Source organism: Staurois parvus, unplaced genomic scaffold (assembly GCF_062004578.1).
Source record: "Staurois parvus isolate SC_StPar_1 unplaced genomic scaffold, SC_StPar_1.0 ptg000371l, whole genome shotgun sequence".
NCBI lineage: Eukaryota > Metazoa > Chordata > Amphibia > Anura > Ranidae > Staurois > Staurois parvus.
In genome coordinates, this window is record NW_028318167.1 from 2,912,753 (window position 1) to 2,933,472 (window position 20,720).

The following is a 20,720-nucleotide window of genomic DNA, read 5'->3' on the forward strand; positions in this document are numbered from 1 at the left end:
GGGAGAGAAGATTAATATGTCATCTATATAGATGACCACGAAAACATCAAGATAATCCTGAAATACATCATTGATGAAGTGCTGGAACATGGCCGGGGCATTGCAGAGTCCGAATGGCATGACCAAATACTCGAAATGGCCAAATCGAGTACGAAACGCTGTTTTCCACTCATCCCCCTCCCTTATATGGACCAGATTGTATGCACCCCTTAAATCTAGTTTTGTAAAGATCACTGCTGACTTTAGTCTCGAAGAGTTCTGGGATCAGGGGCAGTGGGTAGCAATCTTTTTTTATTGTGATCTTGTTTAAATCGCGATAATCAATGCAGGGCCGTAGGGACTTATATTTTTTTTTCCACAAAAAGATTCCAGCCCCGGCTGGTGACGTGGAGGGGCGGATGAACCCCTTTCGGAGGTTTTCATTGATATACTCCTTGAGGACCCCTAGTTCTAGCTCAGACAGGGGGAAAATCCGACCGAACGGAATTTCAGAACCGGGTAGGAGGTCTATGGGACAGTCATATGTTCGGTGTGGAGGAAGGACGTCTTCCCCCCGTTTATTGAAGATGTCCAAAAAACTGTGATAGGCCAGAGGGATGGCCTGAATTAGGTTGGTATCTCCGTCCATGCAGAGGCGTGGCAGTGTTCCCGACAATACAGGGATTGGAACTGAATGGACCTGGTCTCCCAATCAATCTGGGGGTTATGGGCCCGCAACCAAGGAAGCCCCAGAATGACTGAGAAAAGAGGGGAGGCTATAGTGTCCAGTCAGAGGAACTCCCGATGATGGCCAGTTACTGTGGTGCAGATAGGAGGAGTCTCCCGGTCTACCAACCCCGACCTAATACATGACCCGTCGGCAAAAAATATGTTAAGACCCCGTTCCCTAGTCTGGAGGGGGATTTTCTGTTGATGGGCAAAGTCTAAATCCACAAAGCAACTGCATGCTCCAGAATCAATTATTGCCTTCACCGACCCGGTTCTTCCTGGGAGCTGAAAGGAAACAGGTATGGCTAAGTAATTGGACTGGCTGAGACTTTCAGCAGATACAGAAGTAAAAAAGAGAGGCAGACTTACTCATTTTCACTGGACAGGAACGCACCATATGACCGGCTTCTCCACAATACAGGCACAGATTCCTAGACCTTCTCCTCTGGCGTTCTTCGACCGATAATAATGGCCTAGCCAATCCAAGCTGCATGGGTTCGGGGTTATCCACAGGCTCTGGGATCCGGTTTCCTCCCAGCAAAGGTTGGACTGAGCCTCAAGGCCCTGAACCGTGCTTGGTCCCCGCTGAAACGTTCCGGCAGTGGAACGCGGGGTTCTGGAGTAGGCAGCATGGCTATAGCTCCAGTAGATGGTCCTGGAGATTCCCCGGATGAAGCAGGGGTAGCCGGACTCTGGGAGGTGGTGGCAGGTGCAGCTAGCGTCTGAATGCGGTTCTCCAGATGTGTGTATCCATCTTGCAGTGTCTTGATGGCTTGGGTCAGAGCCGCCAGGTGCTGGCATATGTCCTCTAGTGGGGATGGTCCTCTTCCAGGCTCTGTCATGGCCGTTTGGTACTGTAATGAACCACCTGGTGGTACCTCTAGCAATCCACGGAATAGGGTTCCCCAGAGCGCGGAGTCTAAGTCCCAGTCTGCTTGTTCACCAGGGCCCCTGATGGTGGGGATGGACTTGGAGCAGACCGAGACCAGGTCGCAGCCCCTGAGTACACCCACCCGTGGTAGAGGGATCCGCCAGAGGTATCTGAAAACTGAGAGCCTGATGTGAAGAGGCGGATGGGCCTGAGCAGGATGGATGGATGGATGAGCAGAAGCGTGGTCAGACAGGCTGAGTCGGTAACCGTGGGGGCAGCACACTACAAGGCAGCAGGCAGAGAATGGTCGGGTCACACGCCGGGTCAGCAACAAGAGGTCAGAGCAAATTAGGGGCACCCAAGAGAGAGGTCAGGCAAGCCAGGGGTCAGAGCAGGAGAGTACAGCACGGTCAGGAACAATCCGGGTCAGCAACGATCAAATACCAACAAATACAGAAGCAGGAACACAGGATAGACCAAACGGCAACCAGTGTCAGCGCAGAGCGGATTTAAATACTGCACCCTGCACTGTCATTGGTGCCAGGCACGCACCCGCGGCTCCGAGTGCGCATGCGCGAGTTCCGTCTCCGCCGCGGCCGGCCAGGACCTAGTGCCCGCACACCAGTGCGAGCCGGTACACTGCGCCTGCGCCGAGCCACACGCCGTGGCGGCTTCTGACATCCCCACACACGGCTAATGTGTAAGGTAAAGTCTACAGGCTTCGAAAAATCCGTATGTAAATGGATAGAAAACTGGCTAAAAGATCGCATTCAGAGAGCAGTGGTTAATGATGCATACTCTGAATGCTCTAGGGTTGTTAGTGGTGTACCCCAAGGTTCAGTGTTGGGACCCTTACTTTTTACTATATTTATAAACGATATAGGGTCTGGGATTAAACATACAATTTCAGTCTTTACAGATGACACCAAGCTGTGCAGTGACATAACGTCCTTACAGGATGTCTTCAACTTACAAGCCAACCTCATTGCACTGTTTAATTGGGCAACTATATGGCAAATGAGGTTTAATGTTGATAAATGTAAGGTTATGCACATGGGGGTTAAGAATATGCATGCCTCATACATACTAGGGGGAGTACAACTGGGGGAATCAATGGTGGAGAAGGATCTGGGTTCTGGTAGATCATAAGCTTAATAATGGCATGCAATGCCAAGCTGTGGTTTCTAAAGCGAGCAAAATCCTCTCTTGTATTAAAAGAGGTATAGACTCCAGAGAGAGATATATCATATTACCCCTGTACAAATCATTAGTAATACCTCATCTGGAATATGCAGTTCAGTTTTGGGCACCAATTCAAAAAAAGAACATTGGGGAACAGGAGAAAGTACAGAGAAGGGCAACCAAACTGATAAGAGGCATGGAGGAGCTCAGCTATGAGGAAATATTAGAGGAACTGAATTTATTCTCTCTTCAGAAGAGGAGATTAAGGGAGCATATGATCAACATGTATAAATGCATCAGTGGTTCATATACTGAACTCGGTGTAGAGTTATTCACCTTGAGGTCATCACAGAGGACAAGGGGGCACTCTTTACGTCTGGAGGAAAATAAATTTAATCTCCAAATATGGAAAGGTTTCTTCACAGTAAGAGCTGTGAAAATGTGGAATAGACTCCTTCAAGAGTTGGTTCTAGCCATCTCAGTGGATTGCTTTTAAAAAGGCCTGGATTCTTTCTTGGATACACAGAATATAACTGGTTACTAACATTTATAGGTAAAGTTGATCCAGGGAATATCCAATTGCCTCTCGGGGGATCAAGAAGGAATTTTTTCCCCTGCAGGAGAAAATTGCATCATGCTTTGCTGGGTTTTTTGCATTCCTCTGGATCAACTGTGGGTGTAGGATTATAACTTTTTTTTTATGGTTGAATTGGATAGATGTTTGTCTTTTATCAGCCAGACTAACTATGTAGATGTAACTATGTATGGTACAGTTTTTTAAAATATTATGTCATGATTTCTAAGAATCACCTGTGTGTTATCACCAGTAAATTCAGTTCCATTGTCTGTCCACAATACACTCTGCATTTTGCCAAATGTGTTGCTTACTTGAGCCAAATACTGTTCAAGTTTCTCTGATACTTCACTTTTTTTTGTGTACCAGATATAGTGTAGTATACTAGGAGTAATCATCTATAAAAGTGAGAAAATTCTCTTCTTTCCTGGAGTCAATTTTTCCATTGGACAGCAAAGAGGTTTTCTTTTAGCTTTGCTGTTACTCTACTTTGGTAAGGCTTTTCTTGTCATTTTCCACTTTCATAGCCATTCTCAGTTAATTTCTGTTTTATGTCAGGACTTATGTGCCCAAAGTTGTCAGTGCCATGTATGAATGCAGTTTGAATGTTTGTCCTCCTTGGCAGTATTAACCACCTCATTGCAGTTCAGCAGATACAGCTCATCTGTAATTTTAGCCTTTGCAAGTAAAATGTCCCCTTTTGTGATGGCACACCTCTCATCTTGTAAAGACACTACATTGCCTTGTTTTGTGAGCTTCTTCATCAATTAGTTACAAGAGCAGAGACATACTGGACATTTTTCAAAGGTATCTTTCTGGTGACACTCTAGGATTCTTTTTCCATTCTTTGTTCATTAGCTGTGGTGTTTTTTTTTCTGTTTTACTCTGGTCAAGGTGAATAAAGAAATTTCTGTCCTTTGTCATGTGACTCATAGCTCCTGAACCAATGCACCATGCCTTCAAAAATGAGGTGCAACTTTTATTCATGCTTATATTCATCCACAAGCTTTCCATTAACATGTTCTAGTGTCAGTTCATCATCTATACTGTTTGTGCATTAAGTGCAGTGACAAGCATTTCATAACTTTCTGGTAAACCTAAATAATAGTGCTGTGACATAAGTCTTTCATTACTTCTTCTATATCTCTCAGGTGTTCAACCATTTCCAGGGCGTCTTATGTAATCCTGCATAACCTGGCCTTTCAACAGCTTGGTTTAGTATAGCTTTCTAATCAAATACAGTTTATTGCTGGGATTAGCTCTTTCATGCTTCTTTTGTAATCCTTCCAACATTTCATTAGAAGCTTCACACTTACATATACAGTTTATATACTACACATACAGTATGTATCTTCTATTCTAAGAGAGATTGTGCTCTGAGCTTTTTGATCTTTATCTATCCACTCATCTGAAGGTTGTTCTGGCCTCGCTTAATTTATGCATTTCCATGTACCTTCTCTTTTTAGCCACATTTTCATCTTTAATTTCCAAGACTAGTAGTTCTGGTTTGTCAGATTTGCAGATGAAAGCTTTGTTGCACCTGTGTTGCTGGTCATTTTCTTTTATTCTGTTGCAGTCTTCTTTCTGTTGCTGTATCTTGCACGTCTTGCTGTAGCAGGCTATGACTGGGCATGTGGGCCCATAACCTGTTAGAAATTCTGTATATTACCCTGCAAAACAGACAGTGCATAGTCCACATGTATTTAGCTGCTGCTTCTCTGCAAAAAGGAAACAGGAACTTTTATTTAGAGAAAATACATAGAGTTTAACCATAGATGCAGCTACAAACTCATAAACACAGCCAACTACTGGTTGCAGAATATATCTCTACTGAATACTGATGTAATTGTACAAAATACATGAACATTGTATTCCAACACAGATTTCCCTGCCAGATCTGTGCTTTTCTGGAGAAATAATTTATAGAAGCTTACAATCAAAATGAGAGACAATAACCTGAGTGGGTGTCATCTAAAGAGGTTGCTTAAATCTGTAAAACATGAGATATGGAGCTGGGGTTATAGTAATGCAGAGGCCAAGGACTGTGTAATAGGATGACAGATCCAAAACTGAAGAAAAACGTGGTGCCAAGTATGTCAAGCTATCAAGTCCCTGTTTAGTAACCAGTCTTTCACAATCCTTTCACTCTTCCTTTGTGGGTCAGTCTGATCTATAACCTCATGTTGTAAAGGTTCCCAGGTGACTGTGAGTACATGGAAACTGATCATATATTCAAAGCATTTTAAGGTCAGGTTTTGAAAGTTCACTTGTTCTGTATAGCATTTTCTGGTCTCTCCAAAGGTCATATTTGACACATTCCTCTTCTTGATAGAAAAAAATATGATGCTTTTTTCCATACTAGGAATTATGATTAAAAGTGTATGACAGATATATTTGCCCTGGAATACACAGTTTAAACATAATACAAACAAAATGTAATGATATATTAAAGGGTAAAGCTCTTACGGTACTAGGTGGGTGGGAAGTAATGTATTCAAGTGTATGTTGAGCCAAAACAATTTTTTCTATGACTAGAGAAGGGAAACTTTTTTTCTTTTGCTGTTTGTTTGCCACCAGAGGAAATAAAAGAAGGTCTCTTCAAAGATTGTATATTGTAAACTCTGAGGAGCCTCCTATCCCTCTTGTATTGAACTGCACTGTTGCTTTATTGTCTCCCGTTATATTGTAAAGCGCTGAGCAAACTGTTGGCGCTATATAAATCCTGTATAAGTGAGGTGATAACCCTCTGTAGACATTTGTCCCGGGTTTCCCTGTTGGGATGTTATCAGTTACTAACTGTTCCTGGGGGAACTCAAACTAAAAAAAATTGGATTTCCCATCACTTTCTGTACCAGAGACATGGGTCAACAGGACCAACAGTGAGAGGGAATCTTCCCAAAAGGGACAAGTAAAGCAACAAAACCCAGAAGAGGTTCTAACTCTTCCCTTCACTATCCCAAAATTAGAAAATAGTTGGGTTTAACCAGAGTACACTGTATGTACACTCTAGTCTTATTTACTCTTGGGATACTAGCAATAGACTCCATTCTGTGGAGTTCCTAGACTGCTCCAAATCTGTGTTTATTTGTATAATGTGTGGCTCCAGTCTGCAATAAATATGGCACTCCTTCTGGATTCTGTTATCATTCTTGAATAACTGTAGCAAGTGACTTTTGCCAAGAACCCATTGCTTCAGTCTCCATTTTAGTTGTCTCTGAAATTCTGTAGAGTAAGGCATATTTACCTATTTTAGGGTTAGGATCAGCTAGTTACTGTGCTTTTAAGCCTCAATTGGTAAAGCTGAACAAAGTATTACCTGTACTTATAAGATTTTTAGTGTCTCCAAATCCATAGCGGTTAGCTTTACCTTCGTAAGAAAATGTCTGCACAAAACTGTTATCCTGTAAAAAGACATTTTCTTTGGTTTTCAATAGTGTTTAAATAGAAGGAATGCTTCTCCCATAGTGTTTGCTTTAAGATTGTCGTGCATTATATCCGTAGTGTTATACAACTCAAAGGCTGTTTCTGATTCTCTGGGTATTTACAAGCACCATCTGCAGCCGGGAATAACTCTAGTTTTTGTTCTTATCTCCTCCAGTTTTCTCTGAGGTTTACAGAAAATATCAAAAGATTTGGAGGTTTAAAATGATCCATTTCTTTCCAATGCTCTAAAGTTTCTTTTTTTAGCAAACACATTGTAAATACGTGGCTGCAGATTCAAGACCACTTCTAAAGCAATATGAAATACTCACGTCATTGTCTCTACATTTGTTCTTCTGCTAAAGACTGTGAATTCAGTGTTGTGTGGTTTGAGCTTTTAAAGTGTTCCTTGAATTATGGCCTGGATGTCTTATTTGCTAGTGCTGACAGTGGTCAAGTCACATTTGCAGCCTTGTTGTATGCAGCGCACACCCTCCACGCCAAAGGCATAGAAAAATAGTGAGTCCTTAGCCTTCTACTGTACATTTTATCTGTATCAGAGTATTTGCTTTTTGCCATCTGCTGTGCAGGAGATTGACCTCGGGGCTGATTTTTTAGGAGGAAAAAGCAAAGATACAACCTTTTGTCATGAAGAATTTAAAAAATTTTTCCTTTTGCATCTTTCAATATTTTTATGAGGCTGAGTTTATTTAAGATAAATGTAATAAATATTTGGTTAAACAAAGAATAGCATTAATAATTCATAGTCAGATAAGATAGATAATTATTTCAGAGGTGACCTTGTGTACCTTACATCAAGAATTCAGCCTTGAGCAATGATAATACTATCTGCAAGCACCTTGAAGCCAATATGCACAGAGATCTCTATGGCAACCCCATATTACATCCAAACCTCTAGTGTGGCTTGATGAATATCAGTCTATTCTAAAAAGTGAGACTCGTGAATTACATTCCACATTTGCTGTGTTTGAAACCACATATTTACTTCCCTTTAGTCTCTGCTGCATTCTCTCGCATTCCCTCATTCCTGTGCTTCCTCAACTAGCCATTTATTTTGGATTGTGTTGCCATTCAAACATTTACACACTTAACTTCAGAAACAATCACAGGCATTCCTAGTTAGAATTGAGTAAAGATTCCACCATTCCACCAAGCATTTGCCCCAGAATTCACTACCTTTTTTTTTGGTTGAACTACATGAACATGTATCTTTTATCAACATACATATTTATGGTGTATTTTAACCAAGAACAAACGTAATATAGTGCAGATCACCAGTCCTTAGTAAGGATGAGTGAACTAAGTAAACGTTTGTTTGCTGGATATCCCTTAACCCAGCAGGAAATCTGTGAACCCTGAACATAGCACCCAAATCCCCTTAAAGTTTATGGGAGCTGTCATTTTTATTTTTTTTTCTGTCCTTTTTCAAGGCCAATTGGCATTTTGCATCAAACTCATGGTTGACCTGAACCTAAAGCTTTATCCCTAAATGTGGTGGTTTCATTTTTTTTTTATGCAATTTTCCTTTACTTTCACCTGGTGGTTCTGCCAGTCACATTGTTTCTGTCCAGGGTGACAACACCTACTGTACTGTATCTCTGGAGAAGCAGGGTCATTACCCTTGTATGTTACTGGCAGAAACTAACTTTACTATACTTCTATTGCAATGTGCAATGTTTTGAATATGCAAGTTGAATTCATATAAATATATAGTAATGGGTTATATGAAAATTATATCTTTGAATACTTTCTGCGACTCTATTTTGGCTGTTTATTTTTCACATCAATCAGTTACAGTGGATTTTGTTTGTGCTTACCCTTAATCTATGTGTTTTTATGCAGTAGGCATCTGAGGAAGGGCAAGATACACCTGTCTTACACTGTGATAGAAAATAATTAGCATAATTCTGCAGTGCAGAGAAACCCAGGAAATTGTTTATCTGCATGTAAAGGCCTGTACACACAATAAGAAAATCATACGAAAATTTCCATACGAGGAGCAGTCGTCTGATATTCTGATCGTTAGTGCACAGCTTTTGTCCCAAAGGGACAAACACGAAAAATGTTTTTGTACATTTTGATTTTTGTTTAATCAGTATAGTAGTCATTAAAAAAAACTGGAAGACCATGACCACTAGAGATGAGCGAATCGAACTTGGCGAAGTGGAATTCGTTTCGAAGATTAAGAAAAATTCGATTCGCGCCGAATCCGAAATATAGCAGACTTCGGATGCGCGAATCGAAATTTTCCAAAAATGGCGGCGACATGTGTGGCGACGGAGCGGGGATCTCTGGGAAGGTGCGCAGACAAGGCGCGCTGACCCATAATGCATTCATTCATGACATGTGATCGCATTAGCCAATCAGCAGCCAGCCAGCCAGCACTGAGTAATGGTCGAGCTATAAATTGCGGCCATCTTACAATTCTCCATTAGCCTCCGGTCATTCAACAGAGACAGACCTCTCTGTATTAGGGACAGAGTTAGGGCCAAAGAGACTTTAGGGCCACAGAATCGTTACTCAGGGACACAGAATTGTTACTCAGGGACAGACACAGAATTGTTACTCAGGGACACAGAATTGTTACTCAGGGACACAGAATTGTTACTGAGGGACAGACACAGAATTGTTACTGAGGGACACAGAATTGTTCCTCAGGGACACAGAATTGTTACTCAGGAACACAGAATTGTTACTCAGGGACACAGAACTGTTACTAAGGGACAGACACAGAATTGTTACTGAGGGACACAGAATTGTTACTGAGGGACACAGAATTGTTACTGAGGGACACAGAATTGTTACTGAGGGACACAGAATTGTTACTGAGGGACAGACACAGAATGGTTACTGAGGGACACAGAATTGTTACTGAGGGACACAGAACTGTTACTCAGGGACACAGAACTGTTACTCAGGGACACAGAACTGTTACTCAGGGACAGACACAGAATTGTTACTGAGGGACAGACACAGAATTGTTACTGAGGGACACAGAATTGTTACTGAGGGACACAGAATTGTTACTCAGGGACAGACACAGAATTGTTACTGAGGGACACAGAATTGTTACTGAGGGACACAGAATTGTTACTGAGGGACACAGAATTGTTACTCAGGGACAGACACAGAATTGTTACTGAGGGACACAGAATTGTTACTGAGGGACACAGAATTGTTACTCAGGGACATAGAATTGTTACTCAGGGACACAGAATTGTTACTCAGGGACATAGAATTGTTACTCAGGGACACAGAATTGTTACTCAGGGACACAGAACAGTTACTCAGGGACACAGAACTGCTACTCAGGGACACAGAATTGTTACTCAATGACAGACACAGAATTGTTACTGAGGGACACAGAATTGTTACTGAGGGACACAGAATTGTTACTCAGGGACACAGAATTGTTACTGAGGGACACAGAATTGTTACTGAGGGACACAGAATTGTTACTGAGGGACACAGAACTGTTACTGAGGGACACAGAATTGTTACTGAGGGACACAGAATTGTTACTCAGGGACACATAATTGTTACTGAGGGACACAGAATTGTTACTCAGGGACACAGAATTGTTACTCAGGGACAGACACAGAATTGTTACTGAGGGACACAGAACTGTTACTCAGGGACAGACACAGAATTGTTACTGAGGGACACAGAATTGTTACTGAGGGACACAGAATTGTTACTGAGGGACACAGAATTGTTACTGAGGGACACAGAATTGTTACTGAGGGACACAGAATTGTTACTGAGGGACACAGAACTGTTACTCAGGGACACAGAAATGTTACTCAGGGACACAGAATTGTTACTCAGGGACACAGAATTGTTACTGAGGGACAGACACAGAATTGTTACTGAGGGACACAGAATTGTTACTGAGGGACACAGAATTGTTACTCAGGGACACAGAACTGTTACTCAGGGACACAGAACTGTTACTCAGGGACACAGAACTGTTACTCAGGGACACAGAATTGTTACTCAGGGACAGACACAGAATTGTTACTGAGGGACACAGAATTGTTACTGAGGGACACAGAATTGTTACTCAGGGACACAGAATTGTTACTGAGAGACACAGAATTGTTACTGAGGGACACAGAACTGTTACTCAGGGACACAGAATTGTTACTCAGGGACACAGAACTGTTACTCAGGGACACAGAATTGTTACTCAGGGACAGACACAGAATTGTTACTGAGGGACACAGAATTGTTACTGAGGGACACAGAATTGTTACTCAGGGACACAGAATTGTTACTCAGGGACACAGAACTGTTACTCAGGGACACAGAATTGTTACTCAGGGACACAGAACTGTTACTCAGGGACACAGAATTGTTACTCAGGGACAGACACAGAATTGTTACTGAGGGACACAGAATTGTTACTCAGGGACAGAAACAGAATTGTTACTCAGGGACAGACACAGAATTGTTACTGAGGGACACAGAATTGTTACTGAGGGACACAGAATTGTTACTCAGGGACAGACACAGAATTGTTACTGAGGGACACAGAATTGTTACTGAGGGACACAGAATTGTTACTGAGGGACACAGAATTGTTACTGAGGGACACAGAATTGTTACTGAGGGACACAGAATTGTTACTGAGGGACACAGAATTGTTACTCAGGGACACAGAACTGTTACTCAGGGACACAGAATTGTTACTGAGGGACAGACACAGAATTGTTACTGAGGGACACAGAATTGTTACTGAGGGACACAGAATTGTTACTCAGGGACAGACACAGAATTGTTACAGAGGGACACAGAATTGTTACTGAGGGACACAGAATTGTTACTCAGGGACAGACACAGAATTGTTACTGAGGGACACAGAATTGTTACTGAGGGACACAGAATTGTTACTGAGGGACACAGAATTGTTACTCAGGGACACAGAATTGTTACTCAGGGACACAGAACTGTTACTCAGGGACACAGAATTTTTACTCAGGGACACAGAACTGTTACTCAGGGACACAGAATTGTTACTCAGGGACAGACACAGAATTGTTATTGAGGGACACAGAATTGTTACTGAGGGACACAGAATTGTTACTGAGGGACACAGAATTGTTACTGAGGGACACAGAATTGTTACTGAGGGACACAGAATTGTTACTCAGGGACACAGAACTTTTACTCAGGGACACAGAACTGTTACTCAGGGACACAGAACTGTTACTCAGGGACACAGAACTGTTACTCAGGGACAGACACAGAATTGTTATTGAGGGACACAGAATTGTTACTGAGGGACACAGAATTGTTACTGAGGGACACAGAATAGTTACTGAGGGACTCAGAATTGTTACTGAGGGACACAGAATTGTTACTCAGGGACACAGAACTGTTACTCAGGGACACAGAACTGTTACTCAGGGACAGACACAGAATTGTTACTGAGGGACACAGAATTGTTACTGAGGGACACAGAATTTTTACTCAGGGACAGACACAGAATTGTTACTGAGGGACACAGAATTGTTACTCAGGGACACAGAATTGTTACTGAGGGACACAGAATTGTTACTGAGGGACACAGAATTGTTACTGAGGGACAGACACAGAATTGTTACTGAGGGACACAGAATTGTTACTGAGGGACACAGAATTGTTACTGAGGGACACAGAATTGTTACTGAGGGACACAGAATTGTTACTCAGGGACAGACACAGAATTGTTACTGAGGGACACAGAATTGTTACTGAGGGACACAGAATTGTTACTGAGCGATACAGAATTGTTACTCAGGGACACAGAACTGTTACTCAGGGACACAGAACTGTTACTCAGGGACAGACACAGAATTGTTACTGAGGGACACAGAATTGTTACTGAGGGACACAGAATTGTTACTGAGGGACACAGAATTGTTACTGAGGGACACAGAATTGTTACTCAGGGACACAGAACTGTTACTCAGGGACACAGAATTGTTACTCAGGGACAGACACAGAATTGTTACTGAGGGACACAGAATTGTTACTGAGGGACACAGAATTGTTACTGAGGGACACAGAATTGTTACTCAGGGACACAGAACTGTTACTCAGGGACACAGAATTGTTACTCAGGGACACAGAACTGTTACTCAGGGACACAGAATTGTTACTCAGGGACAGACACAGAATTGTTATTGAGGGACACAGAATTGTTACTGAGGGACACAGAATTGTTACTGAGGGACACAGAATTGTTACTGAGGGACACAGAATTGTTACTCAGGGACACAGAACTGTTACTCAGGGACACAGAACTGTTACTCAGGGACACAGAATTGTTACTCAGGGACACAGAACTGTTACTCAGGGACACAGAATTGTTACTCAGGGACAGACACAGAATTGTTATTGAGGGACACAGAATTGTTACTGAGGGACACAGAATTGTTACTGAGGGACACAGAATAGTTACTGAGGGACTCAGAATTGTTACTGAGGGACACAGAATTGTTACTCAGGGACACAGAACTGTTACTCAGGGACAGACACAGAATTGTTACTGAGGGACACAGAATTGTTACTGAGGGACACAGAATTGTTACTCAGGGACAGACACAGAATTGTTACTGAGGGACACAGAATTGTTACTCAGGGACACAGAATTGTTACTGAGGGACACAGAATTGTTACTGAGGGACAGACACAGAATTGTTACTGAGGGACACAGAATTGTTACTGAGGGACACAGAATTGTTACTCAGGGACAGACACAGAATTGTTACTGAGGGACACAGAATTGTTACTGAGGGACACAGAATTGTTACTGAGCGACACAGAATTGTTACTCAGGGACACAGAACTGTTACTCAGGGACACAGAATTGTTACTCAGGGACACAGAACTGTTACTCAGGGACACAGAATTGTTACTGAGGGACACAGAATTGTTACTGAGGGACACAGAATTGTTACTGAGGGACACAGAATTGTTACTGAGGGACACAGAATTGTTACTCAGGGACACAGAATTGTTACTCAGGGACACAGAACTGTTACTCAGGGACACAGAATTGTTACTCAGGGACAGACACAGAATTGTTACTGAGGGACACAGAATTGTTACTGAGGGACACAGAATTGTTACTCAGGGACAGACACAGAATTGTTACTGAGGGACACAGAATTGTTACTGAGGGACACAGAATTGTTACTGAGGGACACAGAATTGTTACTGAGGGACACAGAACTGTTACTCAGGGACACAGAACTGTTACTCAGGGACACAGAATTGTTACTCAGGGACACAGAAATGTTACTCAGGGACACAGAAATGTTACTCAGGGACACAGAAATGTTACTCAGGGACAGACACAGAATTGTTACTGAGGGACACAGAATTGTTACTGAGGGACACAGAATTGTTACTCAGGGACACAGAACTGTTACTCAGGGACACAGAATTGTTACTCAGGGACACAGAACTGTTACTCAGGGACACAGAACTGTTACTCAGGGACAGACACAGAATTGTTACTCAGGGACACAGAATCGTTACTCATGGACACAGAATCGTTGAATTAAAGAGTATGTCAGACAACACGCAGAGGAGTGGCAGAGCAGGCAATGTTTCAGGAGCGAGCAGACGTGGCAGCAGAGGAAGGGGTCGAGGCAGCACTAGTCGCAGCCAGAGGCCAGTGCTCCCGGTGTCATCCAGCGGTCGTGTCTCCACCGACAACCCTGCCGTCATCGATTGGTTGGCTCGGTCGTCTTCCTCTTCCCAGGTCACCTCTGACACCTACAGCCAACGGTCGGTGGGTACGTCAGACACAACCGTTAGTTGGCATGGCCCGGGAGCAAGCCCACTGAAATCACGTGTCCTCTACCTGCCCCTGTCCTTTGGTGTTCCCTCACCAAGCGAAGTATCACATGCTGTGGGCTCAGCCCCACTGTACAGTGAGGAAGAGCTAACAGAGGGCGGTCAGGAACGGGGGGAGACATCCGCCTCTTCAGCAGCCAGGCGAAGAAGTAGTGGCGAGGAGAGTGGCTCGGTAGCCGGTCTAGAGACAGGTCTGTCTCCTGACCCACACGCAGTCGAGGGGGCTAGTAGTGAGGCGGAGACCCTAATTGATGATGATGAGGCTGATCGCACTTGGCAGCCTCGTCGTCATCAGGCTATTGCTTCCGCATCATCAGGAGAAGAGGGTGCCAGCTTGGCAGCGAGCAAAACAGTCGGTGGGTTGCTCAGGAGGCAGCAGGGTCGCAGCAGTGTCAGTGGAGGCAAACGGCCACGGAGTAGAGCACCAGCTCCACTGCAGCCTACCACCACGGCCAGTAGTGGTGCCAGTGTGCACGGAGGAAGTAGCAGTCAGCCAGTGAGGAGTAGCGGGGGCAAAGTTTCCTACTCGGCGGTGTGGCAATTTTTCGTCAAGCCGCCCGAGGAAGTAAACGTAGCCGTATGTCGACTATGTGGCCAGAAAGTCAAGCGTGGCCAGGGGGCCCATGTCTCCATCGCCACACTCTGCCATGTGCCACTTTCAGGTCTCCTCACACTGCTGGTGGGTTTCATTTTGTCATAGGGTGCTGGCAGATTACGGGCCTCCCATTGCTGCTGCCAGGCCCATAATCTGCCATGGGCCCCCGTACCGCCTCCTCATGCTGCTGCCAGGTCCAGAGTGTGTCATGGGTCCCTGTACGGCCTCCCATTGCTGCTGTCTCCATCGCCACACTCTGCCATGTGCCACTTTCAGGTCTCCTCACACTGCTGGTGGGTTCCATTTTGTCATAGGGTGCTGGCAGATTACGGGCCTCCCATTGCTGCTGCCAGGCCCGTAATCTGCCATGGGCCCCCATACCGCCTCCTCATGCTGCTGCCAGGTCCAGAGTGTCTCATGGGTCCCTGTACGGCCTTCCATTGCTGCTGTCTCCATCGCCACACTCTGCCATGTGCCACTTTCAGGTCTCCTCACACTGCTGGTGGGTTCCATTTTGTCATAGGGTGCTGGCAGATTACGGGCCTCCCATTGCTGCTGCCAGGCCCGTAATCTGTCATGGGCCCCTGTACCGCCTCCTCATGCTGCTGCCAGGCCCGTAATCTGTCATGGGTCCCTGTACGGCCTCCCATTGCTGCTGTCTCCATCGCCACACTCTGCCATGTGCCACTTTCAGGTCTCCTCACACTGCTGGTGGGTTCCATTTTGTCATAGGGTGCTGGCAGATTACGGGCCTCCCATTGCTGCTGCCAGGCCCGTAATCTGCCATGGGCCCCCGTACCGCCTCCTCATGCTGCTGCCAGGTCCAGAGTGTCTCATGGGTCCCTGTACGGCCTCCCATTGCTGCTGTCTCCATCGCCACACTCTGCCATGTGCCACTTTCAGGTCTCCTCACACTGCTGGTGGGTTCCATTTTGTCATAGGGTGCTGGCAGATTACGGGCCTCCCATTGCTGCTGCCAGGCCCGTAATCTGTCATGGGCCCCTGTACCGCCTCCTCATGCTGCTGCCAGGTCCAGAGTGTGTCATGGGTCCCTGTACGGCCTCCCATTGCTGCTGTCTCTATCGCCACACTCTGCCGTGTGCCACTTTCAGGTCTCCTCACACTGCTGGTGGGTTCCATTTTGTCATAGGGTGCTGGCAGATTACGGGCCTCCCATTGCTGCTGCCAGGCCCGTAATCTGCCATGGGCCCCCGTACCGCCTCCTCATGCTGCTGCCAGGTTCACAGTGTGTCATGGGTCCCTGTACGGCCTCCCATTGCTGCTGTCTCCATCGCCACACTCTACCATGTGCCACTTTCAGGTCTCCTCACACTGCTGGTGGGTTCCATTTTGTCATAGGGTGCTGTATGGCCTCCCATTGCTGCTGCCTCCACCGCCACACTGTGGCTCCACACTCTGGTTTTGGCCCCGTGACTGCCCAAATGAGTGAAGTGTGCGGTGATTCTAAGATCGACGGCACTCATCTGCATGTCATACTGACTGACAGTATTATTTCTCTTCCCCAGCAGACTCCAAGGGCATTTAAATTAAAGGTACAGTGTTCTGCACTAATATAAAGGCTCTCTGAAGCCTAGAAACACCCTTTTTATAAGTTAAATTCGCAGTGAATATATTCGACTCGAATCGAATTTATTCCGCGAATTCGCCGAATCAGCCGAATCGAATTTTTGAATACTTCGCTCATCTCTAATGACCACGCATACTCAGAAACAAAAGAATACATTGCAATACAGTACATTACTTCACTTCCAAAGTTGTATTCTATCATACAAGAATTTTCATAACTTTAGTAATCTCTTCATTTTCAATATGAAACTAACATGCAAAAAAAATGGACAATCATTTGTCCAATATTCTCACCATGCGTACAGGGCTTACGTTTAATTCAGTTGTAGATTACCAGGTACAATCAGGTTTGGATTAAAACATGTGCAGTGCCCTTCATTATGCACTTTTGTTCTTTTATCAGTGCTCTCATTTTTTCATCCTTATTTCAAATCCAACTCCCGACCACCTTCCAGATTTTTGTTCAGCTCCCTCAATTTATGTTTGCTTAAATTTCATGTTGCTTCCACCGCTTCTTCCAGCAGTGTATATTTTACATAAGCCAGCCATACATAGATCGAAATTCGGTTTAGCAGGGACCCTTTGAATTTTGATCCATGTATGGCCAGGGAGGTTTACAGAAGTTGATCTACCGATTGACTTTTATACAAATACCCTGTTAGATTTCCCTCAATCAGCACCATTTGCTATAGCAGGAAGCCCTGATCAGTATATTCTGACTGTAAGGAAGTCTCACTACTGTCAGCATACAATGTCTCAGAGCGGAGGATTCCCCAATTCATCTCGAGTGTGTGGATGAGGGAATCAAGTGAGTTTTTTTTTTTGTTTAACCCCGTAGTTACATGAAAAGAACTGACTCATCTATGGCCTGCTTTACTGTAAAGGCACTACAGCTAGAACCTTTGAGGATCTGAGAAGGAGATGAGCTAAATATTTTCCCATTTCATCATCCTGCACAACTTCAAAGACTAGAAAATGGTGATGAATTAATAATTTGATCTGCCTGTAGTTTCACCAGTCCGTGCTGAAACCAGTGAGACATTCAAACCCTCAAGGGGTTTCTGTAGTGGTAAAATTTACAGGTGCAAATGCAAACATGATAGGAGCTTTTTTTCTTTAAGAGTGGATGCTGCCGGGTCCTATAACAAATCCTTGGATTGGAAAAGCAAAGAAGCGGTAAAAAAAGCTATGGTCACCAATAACAGGAGCTTGGCAGAAATAAATTGGCTTGATGACTTTTTGTAACACATTGAGGAACGGGAATGTTTAGAAAAATAAGCAGTTATTTCTGCTGGGAAATACAAAACATGATCAGTAACTGTCAACCACCAACAGAAGATAAATAATAAAATAATTAATAAACATATACTGCATGTGTATGAAATATTTGGCTGTACTTTTGTTGTGAGTACTGTGAGTGTTGTGAAAATTCATTATCAACCATCTCTAGCTTCACACCATCAATTCTTGGGATTGATACCAAAGGTGATACAGTGAAACAAGAATCATCCAAGCTAAAAAAAAAAGTCAGTCAATCTTCTGACCCCAGTCTTAAGTGCTGTTCATTTACAAATGGCAGAGATGACAGGATATTAGGTTGCTAACAGCTAGCCCGCCAAGATGCTATATGAAGCTAAAACAGGAGTAAGTATCCTTGGAGTAAGTTAATTAATGATTTGAGTGATTTGGAATCTAAAATGTGTTATGTATTTGAATTGAGGAGGTAGCTTACATATACATACTGTATGTCTTGGGGGCCCTTCAGATTGAAAGAAGAAGGGAAAGTAGGAACACCTCACCTAAAGTGTCCAAAATATATATTGCATTAAAATAGTCCAATAAAATTCCACAAGAGTAGTCAGCGGCACAAACATGCCAACCTTATCAAGGCTCACAGTGTCTGTTAGTTGTGAAATTGACTCAGATTACCAAACAATGGTGGGATTACCAGTTGACCCTCTTCCCAGCCCCTACCTCTCTATCCCACTCATCTTTTGAAGCAAATTATATTTTCCCTTTTTTTTCTCCAGTTTCTCTGAGGATTGCTATTATTTTTCAGCCTCCTAGACTGGTGTAAAGCTTACTTGATTACTTATTTGCCTGTCTGCCCTACTTTCTCTCATTTGAGATACTTCCTTTGTGACTTTAATGTGAGCATTTCAACTACTTCTTAGCTTTTCAATCTAACCTCATCTTTTGACCTAATACAATGGACATATTCTTCTGGACATATTCTTCTACTCACTCTGAAAGGAACACTCTTGACCTGTTCTTCTGCTTCTGCTTTCCTTTCTCTGATCACAGCCTTATCATTTTTACACTCTCCCTGTCTTCAAACCCCTATCCCTCCAACCAACTACCAGTTACCTCTAGAAACCTTCACCATTTAATGCTTTTCATCTCTGTTCTGTCTCTGACATCTACCTCTGCAGCAAAATTTCACTATGCCCTGTCCTAACCTCAACATTTATGTCTACAACAGCTCACTTTTATCCTCCCTGGACACAAGTGCTCACCTCATTACAAACAGAATTAGGTCCCAATTGCCACTACAACCCTGGCAAACAGATGACACCAGAAGTCTCTTCTATGAGTGTGTGGTCAAATTAAATCCCTGCAACATTTCACCCTGTATAAATTTGCCTTCCTAAAATATAATTCCTCCCTCCAGCTGTCAAGCAAACCTTTCATTGCTCTCATCAACATCCTCTAGGAAAATGTTTTTGCATATATTTGATGATGATGATGATATTTGGATGATGGAAGTCTGCAGAGCCTCACCCTATTCACTAAGCTCTGGGGCAAATTCACTTGCAAAATACTTCCCGAGCAAAGTGAACCGCCTATTTGACTTTGGTAAACTAATCTCTCTCTCATCCATACTGATATGTCTCTAAATGACAAATCAGTATGGATGTCACACCACTTACTAGAATTCAGTATTTCAAAAACCAAACTTATATTATTCCTCCATCCATCCTCCATCTCTCCTCCTCTCATGCTCATCTCCAGGACTTCTCTAGAGTCTCTCGCATCCTCTGGAACTACCCAATTTGTATGGCTATCTCCTACTCTATCTATCTGTTTGCCCTGATAACTCAGCTCCTCAGGGAAGCATATAATTTGTCTGCGTCACAACTGAATTCTACTTTTTCCAGAAACTGATCCCTACTCAGTCATTACCTTTTGTATCACTTGCCCTTCCCTTTTAGATTGTTAGCTCTCATGATCAGGACCCTCCTAACTCACTTGTCTTGAATTGTATTGTAAATGTACTAACTCTCTTTATATTTTAAAGCACCTCACAAACTGTTGATGCTATATAAATCCTGTAAAATAATAATTAGTGTTTACTTTGCTAATACTTAGCTCCTTTAAGATCTCTTTGCATTTTGTCTGGCCAAACAGCCTGAAGCACTGAAATCTTCACAACTTGATTCCCTGCTAAGTTTTCTGCTATGCACTGTTTTTTGGTCTGAGCAAAATGTAGCAAGCCTAGTTGTACCATATTTTTACAGAAATACAATAAATCTGAAACAGTAACATCCTCACAAATGAAATGAATAAGCATAGGGACGGAATTCACACTTGAAACAAACTACTTCCTGCAAATTTTCTGAAGTGACTTAGTTTATTGTTATGCTATTATTATGCTGTAAAGGTATCACATTTTTTTCTGGATTTGCCTGTAAATATTTAACATTTTTTAATAATTTTAAAGGAAAAACTTAACATTTTCTGATGTATTGCTTGGATATATAAATATAACTTATATATTTCTGAACAACCATACATATTATAATGTATAGTAAGAAAAACTTGTGGTGTAGCTGAGGCTCCATTATTCTCCATGATGGGGTTTGGGTTTTGAATATCAGCATGAAGTATTCTAATGGACTCTAGAAGTTTCTGTT

At 43.3% G+C, this 20,720-nt stretch overlaps 1 protein-coding gene across 2 annotated transcripts in view; it reads left to right on the forward strand.

The window, feature by feature from the left end:
- Positions 1-20,720, forward strand: part of CLVS1 (clavesin 1) — a 154,452-nt gene that overhangs the window by 65,307 nt on the left and 68,425 nt on the right. The gene's annotated exons all lie outside the window — the stretch shown is intronic.